Here is a 12,041-nt window from a genome sequence, read left to right as displayed (position 1 = left end):
TTCCAACAGAACTCCTCAAGCAATTTCTCCCCTGTGTTAGATACAAGTAATGTGTTCATTCTTGACATTGTACACTTTTTATTTTACTCCTTTTTTTTTTTTTACCCCCCTCATAGTAGTAATGACTAGCATTGGGAAAAAAATACATATCACTCTTCCTGGAATATTTATGGTCAGTCTACTTTCAGTAGAATATTCTTGGATAGCATTGGCATGTTAGATCTTCCTTCATAGTTTTCTATTGATTATTATATTTTTGCTTTCCTTTGTACACATAGGTAGGTTGGGAAGAGATTGGGCTTTGAAAAAAGGCTAAAGCTTATCATAACACTAAAAGAGCCCTTTATTATGTATTAAAGCCTTTGTCACATCTCTGAAAATACAATATTTTAAAGATGGCATTTTGTTTTCATATGTTTTTAATAATCTTAAAGTGTGATCTTAAGTGAGCTATTGAGGTACTTGACCTTTTTTTTTAATTGTTTTAGAACTTTCAAGGACTCTTGGGTCTTTTTTTCCTTTTGAAAATGGCTTCCCCGAAGATAAAGACTATATGCCAGCTAAAATTGTATGCCATTTAGATCCTGTAGGCCTTGGATAATTCTTGTTCCTCTATCTTCTGGATTGAACTTTGCATCGAACTCTAGGTCAGCTCTAGCTCATGCATCATCTCACTGTTTCTCTCGTCATCTCTCACCCACATATTCGTCCTGTTGTTTGGGATAGTAAAACCATAACGAACCAGACCACCTCAGAAGGTTGTGGATTTGAGAGACTCTACGCGACTCCCAGCCTGTGAGAAAAGGATGGCGCTCTATACGGTATCCTGTAAACGCTGTAGTTCCAAAGGGAAAGAGCCCACTCGTTTCTCTCCACATGACATGTTGAGATGTTCTCTTTAAAAAAAAAATAATAAAAATCAACTGTTACGATAATGATACTCTGCTCTATTCTCTTTTAGGAAAGGTAGATTTTAGAACATGAGCATGGGGGATTCTTTTCTAAGGTAATATCCATGGGGCAAAGAAGTAGGGGAAAAGGAGAATTATTGACAGCTCTTTGTTGAAGCCTGTGGTAGCACATTATGTTCATGATTGCACATGTGCACATATCTATTACAATCCAATGCAAATACAGCTCCAAAAAAATTAAATGTATATATATTTTGAAATGCCTGAGGAAATATGTTTTCATAATAAATTGAAGAGTATTGATAATGCTATTAAAAGAAGTCTTAGCCTTCTGGTATGTGGCTGCAGAATATCACCGAGTGGTCTGTCTAGAGACCTTGGAACTGCCTAGCGGTGTAGTTGGTATACATTGATGCATCTTAAGGGGGGGGGAGCTCCTGGCCATCCCCCGGTGGAAACACAGAGCCAAGAAGCAAGTGGTCTGAGCCTCTGCTGCATGCCAGCCTCTTTGACCTAAAGTTCAGATGAGCTTACAGCTTCCCTGCCTCTGGGGTGAGGTCCACCGTCTTTTAGCAAACAAGCAGTTGAAAGCTTGCTGACTGGCATACATCACAGTAATAAGCTGAGGAATTGTTGAACCTGAATAGCAAATTAAATATGCTGATCAAAGGTAGGTACTATGAGGTGGAACTCTCTGAGCAGGGCCACTGTACGTTGAGAGGAGGCTGGAAGGCCTTGGGAGAAGGGCAGTGTTATTTTTTTCCAAAGAAAGACTTGACCCCGGGCCACAGACATGGCTTCTTTGCAGAGCACTCGTTCTGGTCCCCACCTTGCCGCCTCACAGACCGCTAGTTCTTGCTCCTAGTGGCTGTGCAAGTGTGGCGATGGTCTCCGTGGTTATTTGCAGCCACTTGGACTTCAGGAAGATGCCAGGGCAGGATATCTCAAGCCAAGAGTGAAGAAACTCTGAGATTGAACATCGGTTCACGCATGGCAGCTCGATCTTCCCTGTTGCTGTCTCGCTGCCTTGGAGCTTAGCTTCATTCCATCCTGCACCAGAGAAGAGCAAATGTGACTTCACCCTGCAATTCCTTCCCTTTCATCCAGCCCCCTGAGCCCCCAGCCAGGGTCCTGACTTGACTCCTGGCGGGTTTGAATTAGGATGACCTGCAACAAATCACTTTGTGCTCTTTGTGCCTCAGGTTCCTCAGCTGTAAAATGGAAAAAAAGAAATATATTAATAATAATATTATTAATAATAATGGTATAATGGTAATGTAGTACTTGTTTGTAAAGCACTTTGAGATCCTTGGTTGAAAGGCACCCCAATGAGTGCCAAGTATTATTATCTGGCCAAGGGGCTTATTTAAATTCTCAGTTCTCAAAAGCTAGGCGAGGTGGGGGGTCCTTTTGGTTGAAGACGAGCTGTAAATATTTTAATTAGGCAGCCAATAGTGTTGACTATGAAGAGGCAAAACTATTAAAAGGCTGATAAAAAATGATAGTTTCTTAATGGCTACCAATATGGCAAAGATGACAGTAAGAAATGCCAAAATCCTTAGAGTGGACTATTTGACGACAACATGAATAATTTCGGTTGTGGGGGGAGGCTTAAGATGGGGGTGGGAAACATCTCAAAATGCCAATGTAAAGTCAATTTACAGCAATATTCACCAGCAGAAAATGTCTTTTAGGTGAAACGATTTCATGTTGCTAAGAAAAAGAATTCAATTTGTAGTCCTGATCTGAATATTAGAATGTTGGCTATAATCTGTTCTTAGAATACATGGTATTTTTTTTCCATTTTATTTTGTTTTCATAGTGCATGTTCATTTCTACTCACAAACATGTCTTTGGTGTATTTCTTATGCAAACAATCTTCAGGCAGCAAAGGTGTCTGTTACATCTAAACTTGAATAATAAAGTTTTACCACCAGTTACACATAATGGCGTTGGTATGATTTATATGGAATGACATTCATCTAAACAGCAATAGGGAATACAGAACATTGGAACATATACACAGGCTTAAGGTGTTTGAGATGGTTTGGTCAAACCACCATTTTATATTTATATATAACTAAGATCGATAAAGGATGAATTCTCTCAACTTGTTTTGTCTTCCTCGCTCCCCTTAACCAACCAATTCTTAATGATACTTTTTTGTGTAAAAAAAGAAAAAATACTAGTTTCTTTAGGAAAACTTAATAAAAATTGTGTTTAATTAAAAAACATTTATTGAGTATCAAGTATTGAGTGTTAAATATTGGCTATTGATTATAATGTGAATAATTCCTACTTTTGAAGTCTGTTGATTTCCATATACTCACATAAGAATAACAGATATATCACCTCAAAAAGTTTAATATGTTATATGACTTGTTTTGCACTAGAAACGAATTAGCGTTTCCCGCAATGATTGTCAAAAGATGGAAGGTTCAGAAGAAACTTCGGTTGAGGCTTCGTATGTTTGTATGGGGTGTTTGGTTTTTTGTTTTTGGGGTGTTTTTTTTCTTAAGTAATTTTTACCAGAAGGAAGAGCACCCAAAGTATAGGACATGTATGCAGTTCATTCCTACAGTAAATTGGTTTTGATATTAATTGGTACAAAGTCCCCTTGCACAATCTTCATTTCTTAATTTTTTGAACAAAGTTAACAAATCCGTTTACTAGGTTTGGGTTTGTTTTCTTCCTTTCATTCTCTTCTCTCTTCTGTCCCTCTCCCCCCACCTCCCTTTCCCCTCCCCCTCCCTCCCTCTTTTTTCTTATTTTGAAAACAGCAGCCTTGAGACTCTTCAAGGGGCTTTAATAATGATAAGTGTGTTTCACAGCTGAAGGCAACACTCTCTAGATAACAGTGTAGCAATAACACTTAAGGTGATTTCCTTATATAGAATCTAATTGTTCCATCTTTCTAGATGAAGTTTCCAGATAAACTTGAATACACTTTGTTCTCACCCAGAATCCCATTAAAGGAGTAATAATGTGGCTGGGAGCTATTTCCTATTGTCTGAGGGGAGAGAAGGAAGAAGAGTGAGTCAGCATGGTCTCCCCCTACCTCACCTTCTCCTGGTCCTCCCTCCCCCTGAGGGTAGAGCTGGGTTCATAAACTCAGTTGTATAAAAGGAACAGGTGTGTAGCCTATGTAAGTGAAGCCAGCTGGGTGGAGATGACCCAGAACACCCATCCCTTGTATGAAGGTAGTCTTCTTCCTCAGTTTAGACAATGCCAAGGCAAGATCTTAGTTCATATTTTCAGAAAAACTCAGCATAGGAAATCTTATATGACATCTAAATTTCAATCCTCAGTAAGAGTTACTGTTTTTATTCCTTTTGTAATGCTCCAAATCAGATACAATGCTTGTGAAGACGAAATGCTAGAGCACCAGTGTGTGACCCCTGGAGTTTAAAGAGCTAGCTAGTGGCTGGCAGGAAGGAAATTAATCAAAGGGCTGTGTGTAGTGCAGTGAGCTTTTTCTTAGGTCTGGGTATAGGGACAGCTCTGCTTGCTAGGAAAACCAGCAGCATGAGGCTGCAACATCTACCAGATGCCTTCCACACCCGGCTGGCTCCAAACAAACATTTGAGCAGAGATACAAACTGCTTTATAAGCATACTGGAAAAGTTTGTGTACTTTAGTTCTCTTGTCTTTGTAACTCTGCTTAAAGTTCATTATCGTCCTTCTTTTGAACAGGTATGAACAAATCTCATTATCATCCAGTTGAGTGGGAATAAATTCATAGCTGAACCTCCCAGTGGGTTTCTGAGGCTCTAAATCACACAGGAAATTGACAAGATTTCTTCCTGAGAGCCACTGGTAGATTTGAGCCATTAGGGTGGCTCAGCTTTGGGGTAGCAGTGCACCTCATTATAGACGACAAAAAACCCTCCTCCAAACCACTAGAAGTTACTCAAGTTGATATCAAGTAATGCCCAAGATATGCTTCTATCCCTCTCAATATTTTCAAATAAAAAAAAATAGGTAAGAAAATAAAGCCTAAAATATTTCATGGAAGAGGGAATGTTAGAAATGGTTGTTTTCATCAGTAATTTTAATAACTTTCCGAAATAATTTTAAAACATCTTTAAAGCCTACTGTATGATCATGTTCTCCGATAAAACCAGGGTGTCAGTAATGTCAAGGTCATCTCTCATAAATATGCATATAGAACATGAATGGTCCTCCCAAATTCCTACTCAATAATGACAACAAGAATACAATATTAACAAATAATTGTTCTTCAGAATAGGCAATAAATATCTATATTATTGTGAAATGCCTTTGAGTGAACTCTGTCAATCTCAGACTCCATGTTCTGGAGAACAGAACATTGCCATCCTTGCATGCTGAAAATAAGGACTTGAAGCACTTACTGATGAAGCTTAAAGACAGTCACTGCCCTGTGTGTGCTTTGTTGAAGCCACTGGGTCAATGCAACTCACTGAGGGTTTTCATTTTCACTGACTACTGAGCAGTCATGACTCCCTCTTGGTAATGATCCCAAAGTATGTGAGATGAAATCTGACCGTCTTTGCTTCTAAGGAGCATACTAACTGTATTTTTTCCAAAATAGATGTGTGTGTTCTTTCTGCAAACCACACTGTAGTCAGTATGCTTTACCAGCACCACAGTTCAAAGACATTGTTTCTTTGATCTTAACTTCATTGTCCAGCTTTTACATGCAGTGAGGCAATTGACCAAGGGCTTGGGTCAGGCACACGTTAGTCCTCAATATATCCTTGTTCTTTAGCCCTTTAAAGAGGCCCTTTGTAGCTCACTTGTCCAGTGCACTGTGGTGTTTGATTTCTTGAGTAATGGTTCCATGGGTGTTGATTGTGAGTCAAAGTAAAATGAAAGCACTGTGAACTTTTCTTCACCTATCATGATGATGTTTATTGGTCCAGTTGTGAGGATTTTTGTTGTCTTGAAGTGGAAGCTACACTGAAGGCTAAAGTCTTTTAATTTCATCAGTAAATGCTTCAAGTCTTTTTTCATTTTCAGCAAGCAAGGTGGTGGGTGTTGTATAACAATGTATAGAGCAATTTAAAGGAAAATAAAATAGGTGCATTTCCAAGTTAACCCTTCATTAACACTAAATTGCAAAACAATTTCTTAGAAATTGTAGGACCCCAGATTCTGCAAATAGATCAGACTCACTCAGACCTTTACCGTCTCTTGCATGAAAGCAATGTTAGCCAGTGTCCTATCCACAGTTCTTAGAGTTACTGTACAGTATGCTACAGAATTGATCAGTCTTAATATTTTGAATGAAGTTCATAAAGATTTGCTTTTTATATTTTAATTTTTTTTACAATTAACACTTTTTCCCTCTGCTGAAATCACTGCTGTTATTTTGTTGTTGCTTCATGACTGCATATCAGATCATACGCATTCTTTCAATATATACTAGTTGAGCAACGACTGTGTACCCATCCCATTCTGGGCATTTATGCTATGTCAATTAAAACAGAACAACTCTCCTACTTACATGGAGGAGAGACAAATATTTTCCAGTATTCACACACAATATACAAAGTTTCATGTTACTGTTATGTGCCATTAAGTCACTTGAGACTCATACACAATAGCCTTGAAACCTGCTCTGTTCTATTTCAACTTTACTGTCTCTGACACACCTACCCTCAATACTCCAGTCACTGAATTAATCGATCACATTTAGGGTCTTCCTCTCTCTCCTTTTACCCTCCCAAACATAATGTCTCTCTCCAAGGACTGTTCCGTTTTTGTAACATGTCCAAAGTCTGTCAGACAAAGCCTCAGAATCCTTGCCTCCAAGGAGCAGTGTGGTTTCACCCTCTCTAGGACAAACCTGTTTGTTCTCCTGGCAGTCCAGGGTGTATTCAACACTATTCTCCAGGACCACAGCTCAGAGGCAACAATTCTCTTGTCATTTCTAGTCATTGTCTAGCTCTCTGATGCATAGCAGGCAATTGCAAAGACTATGGCCTGGGTCAGACACAACTTCGTCTCCATACTGATATTGTTGCTCTTCAGTAGTCTGGAGAGGTCTCTGAAAGCAGACTTTTCCAATGCAATTCATCTCCTAATTTCCTGTCTACTAGTACCAAGCAGGTTGATTGTGAAGCCAAGTAAACTAAAGATACTAACAATCTCAATATCTTCACCATCTATCTTAGTGGTGCCAATCGTCCCATTGGTGAGAATCTTTGTTTTCTTTATGTTGAGCTTCCATCCATATTGAAGGCTTCAGTCCTTGACCGTCTTCAGCAAGTACTTCAGGTTCCCCCAGTTTCAGCAAGCAGGGCTATATCATCTGCTTAACGCAGATTGTTGATGTGTCTTCCTCCAATCCTGATGCCACATTCTTCCTTGCCCAGCCCAGCCTCCTGGATGATCTGTTGTGCATGTAGATTGAAAAGGTATGGAGACAGGATATATCCCTGGCATACATCCTTCCCAGTTTTGAACCATGAAGTGTCTCCTTGCTCTGTTGTGGAGAATGTTAAGAGTGCATAGAGAAAATGGTGATAAAAAGGCCATGCGGGGAGAAAATGTGTTCCTAAACAGGAAAGTGACTTCCTAGTGAGAGAGCAAAGAAGTCAATGTTGGCAGAGCACGATAGGGCCACTGAGGGGAGGAATGACTAGAGATTCACTCGGAAATGTAAAACTTGGAATTCAAGTCACTTAAGATCTTGTAGGCATCTGGAAGGTGTCTAGAATTTGCCTTGCCCAAAAAGACATGGGTTTGGAACAGAAGAGTATTGCTAATTCACATATTTATTCTAAAGAGACCATTCACTTCCATGTTTGGAGTAAAGAAAAGACCTCAGATAATAATACAGAAATACAAGAAGAACAGTCAAAATTCCAGATAACTTTTTGGCAGAACAAATTACATTGTCTGGATTCCTGAAGTGACAAAAAAAAAAGTTAAAATTACAACACTTTAGCCTCAAACTGTTGCAGGAAGGCAAGACCTGAGGGAGAGAAAGAATCACCTGCATCTTAACAAAGGACTTTATTTGCTTGGCAAGACTATTGTCCAGAAACGGCTTTGCTCCTGAACTGCTCTGTCCCAGGCTTTTTACGGGGGCATAGACAAACAATTGTGGAGTTTTCTCATTAGTGGTTTCAGAGATCAGTGGGAATTTAAAGAGTTCTTTCATTGACAGTTCAGAAGATTGGTGGGAATTTAGAAGTGGGTCTCTTAGTTTTGGAAAGTTGGGGGTTGTCTTACTAAGTTGCAGCTCTTCTGGGCCTTTACATAAGGCAGTCTTCCTCCTTTACCCTCTCCCATTCCTTAGGCTCCACTCAAAATAACTGGGAGAATAGATTTGCTATCAACCTACACGATGATGAGTGGAGTAGATTTGGAGTAGGAAGTGAGAGGATTAACTTTCAGATGGGCTAGAGTTAAGATCCAAATAGAAAAGCCAAGAAAAAGTAAGTGGGTTTTTAAATCTATGATATGGGAGTCAAATATTACCATTAACACACAAACATTATTAAAACCTATCAAAGAAAAGATACTAGCAATAGAAACCAAGGAGGGACATGTGAGATAGAAGGAAAACTTAAGAGTTTAATGTTGCTAGAAGTCACATAAAACAAAAGTCTATCAAGAAGAAAGGACCACTTTATCAAAAACCAGCTGTTAGGTCTAGTGTTGTTCTGTACCTTCCAATCAGAAACAACTCATGGGTGAGCCTTCAACAGGTTTTCAGAGACATAAAATCACACAGGAGTTTGCCTATCTCTTACATCCATTGCAACTCATGACATAAAGCCACTCACAACATTCCATAAGTTTGGGAGCCCAAAGGAAATAAGAGCTAGTTCTAAATTTTTTAGCACTTCAAGATAACAATAGTACACTGAACTCAAGGTTCCACACAACTGCAGAGATTTCATGCCCATGAAGCAGCTCTGGTTAATTGTAACTTTGCAAAGGAAAGTTGATGGAGAGGTGGGTGAGACACTTTTAAAAAAGGTTCCAGAGAGAATTTAAAAAAAAAATATTTGGAGACCTTTGTTGTAAATGTTGTTAAGTGCCGTTGAGTCGTAGGCAACTCATAGCGACCCTATGAAAGTGAGTCCTCGACACTTCAGAAAAACAGGTTGATAATGGCACATAATGTTGAAGCAATGGAACAAACCAGATTTTAGGGATGGAAGAAATAAGAGCAGAGTCTTTTCCTTGGGAGAATAAAGATGTAGAAAAGCACTAATTTTACTGCATATCTCATGGGCTTCCAAAAGAACAAACAAATGTGTCTTGGAGAAGGTGCAGCCAGGGTGCTTCTTGAAAGATTGTGGAGTTTTGTGTCACATAGGTTGGGCATGTCATTAGGAGAGGCCAGTCTTTGGAAAAGGACGTCATGATTGGAAAGGTAGAGGATCAGCTGAAGAAAGACCCTCAACAGTATGGACTGCCACAGTGACTGCCACAATGATTCTAATGTATCAGAAATTATGGGGATTGCCCAGGAAAGGGCAGGATTCAGAGCCCTTGTTCATAGGGTCCTTATGGATCATAGTGGCTTGAAGGCACCTAACAACAAAAATAACAATCATCTAGAAGAGAGAGGCCCCCTGGAGCTATCTAGTCTATAATATTTGTTAGGTGAAAGTAAATGGGATTTATTGTAAGAAGTTGATATTAGAAGCTAATTGGTTCACACTCATAGTCACAATTGTGATGACAGACTACAAGGATACAGTTGTTGGTGTGAGAATGGATACTGCATGTCTCATGAAATATTTTTTCCTGTGACATTGCTGTTGTCTTACACACTTCATGTGACGTGCCATGGCACCCATTCAGAACTGATAGCATTTACACATCGCACAAAATGATATGGATTACTTTGTTGTTTTGGTTTTTTTTAAGAATAAAGTCAGAAAAACTTGGCCAAAAGATATTATGTGAATCTCATTTTTTAAAAAGTAGATCTTTAAAGATTTAACCCAAAATGTGTTTCATTCCATATGTGATTTCTTTTTTATATTTATTAAAAGACAGAATGTGCTATTGTGCTAAAAAGCATGACTAAAAAATATCTCAATTTTAAGTTCAAAAAATGAATTCCAGAATGCAGAGGTTTTTAATTGCACTTTTATTGTTTTCCTTTTACATTGATTTGTTAAGTGAGTGAATTCATGTTTAGAATTGAGTGCAGATTCTAAACTCCAAAGTCACCACAGCCAATAACAGTTACAAGAGTTAAAACATACTTTTAAGATTTCATAGATATAAAATCATTAGGTTATAATGTTGTTGTTGTTCTTAGTTTTGTGTACCATCAAGTTAGAGCTGACCCACAGCTGACTCTCCAGCTGGTTTTCAGGGCCAGTAATCGCAGAGGAGGAAACTGCCCGTCTTTCTTATCCTTCTGCAAAGTAAAACTCGTAGATCCAAGGTGCATGCCTTTGGAACTACAGTACAAATTCTTAACACTAGACCACCAGACCTCCCTTAAATTATATATGGTTTTATTATCAATCTTTTCTGATTTGACAAAGTTTTTTCTGTATCTGTAGTTGCATTTCTCATTGTCTAAAAAAACCAAAAAACAAAAACAAAAAAAAAAACCAACACAACAAACTTTTCCTTACTAATTTTGGGCATTTTTTTTTTTTAAATTGGTTTGCTTACAAAGCTCACTTAAGCAAATGAAACTGCTGCAGTATTTCCTACACATTCCATTTTTGCTCCCTAGATAAAAACCTATTCTGTAGAGTTGCAACCAGTTGTAATGGACAGTAAAAAAAATGTCCTTTCTACATGAAAGCAAACATTAAACTAAAGCAAATCATCTCCTAAACAATGACGAATGCTTGCTATATTTGAAAAGCAAAATTAGAGGGGTTGTCTACTACTCTTACAATATTGACCAATGATGGGAACTGAGACTAACTTCAATATTCTCAATTGCAGGGTTTTTCATTTTTATTTTCTAAATTGGAGCCATCTGGCCCCAATTTCCCTGACAGCCTTGTATTTAAAGACAACTACTACTAAGCTTCTCTTGATATCTTCTGTTAAGTTTGTCCACAACAAAGGCACAAGGCTGCCTTTCTCACTTGGTGCCTTCGTGACCTGCATTCATCTAATTTGCTTTCAAACACTATTACATTAGCAGCACCTTAATGTCCAAAAGGAAATTAATTGCCATGTGTTTTCAAATGCATTGGCTTTTGGATGATGTTCAATTTTCTTTGGCCTTTCGTGCTTGGTAGAGAATCAGGGAAACCAACAGAAAGGGGGGGGGGGTGGAACAGCCTCAAGGATGTGGATTGACACCACCTGACACAACTGTAGCTGCAAGATGGGCACAGTCATTGTGTCGATGGCTCACAAGCAATGGGGCATCCTTTTGTACACATGGTTGCTATGAGTCAAAATCAACCTGACTACTCTTCACAACAACAAACTCAAGTTCCAGGAATGATCTGTTGATTATTCAAAGCAGTGATCGTAGCTTCGTAACAAAGACTGAGTAGATTATCATTTCTGTTAATGACGTTTGAAGATTCAAGCATCCTTTTAAGGAGGTCCACTACTCAATGACTTATTTCTCTGATTGTAGCTTGTACTCAAATGTATTTAAGTATTGAAGTCAGTACAATTAAGATGGGAGATTTCCTCATGTTAGCTCCTTGAAGCCTAACCACTTTAACCTCAAAAATAAATTCCAGAATGTTTTCTAACTAGCAAGAGCTGCTCAAGACAGACAAGCACTAATGTGAAACTCTGTGGATACTTAAACTTGAACGATGTCATTTTTACATGAAAGTAGATTTTTAAAAGTTCTTGAAATAAATACCTTGAGAAAAAGAAAACTAGGCTCTCGTACAGACAAGTGTCCATCATGATTTTAAAGAGTCACTTTATACTAAGAAATTGCAAGTCAATACTTTACACGTGTTAATATAGTGGATTATGCTTTACACCACTTTGAGTGACAGGGAGTAACAAGACAAATGAACAACAAAAATATAAACTCACAACCTGTAAGGTTTTTTTAGGTTTTTGCTTTTTAATTTGCTGGCTTCCATTTTGGGGACAATTTTCATGGAACTCTTGAAAACACTTAAAAACATGTCTCATAAAAACTGCAAGTACTAAAAATGACATTTGCCATTA

The sequence above is a fragment of the Elephantulus edwardii genome, unplaced genomic scaffold (assembly GCF_000299155.1).
Source record: "Elephantulus edwardii isolate Elephantulus edwardi_28Jun2011 unplaced genomic scaffold, EleEdw1.0 scaffold00114, whole genome shotgun sequence".
In the NCBI taxonomy this organism is placed as follows: Eukaryota; Metazoa; Chordata; class Mammalia; order Macroscelidea; family Macroscelididae; genus Elephantulus; species Elephantulus edwardii.
This window is presented reverse-complemented; position numbering follows the sequence as displayed.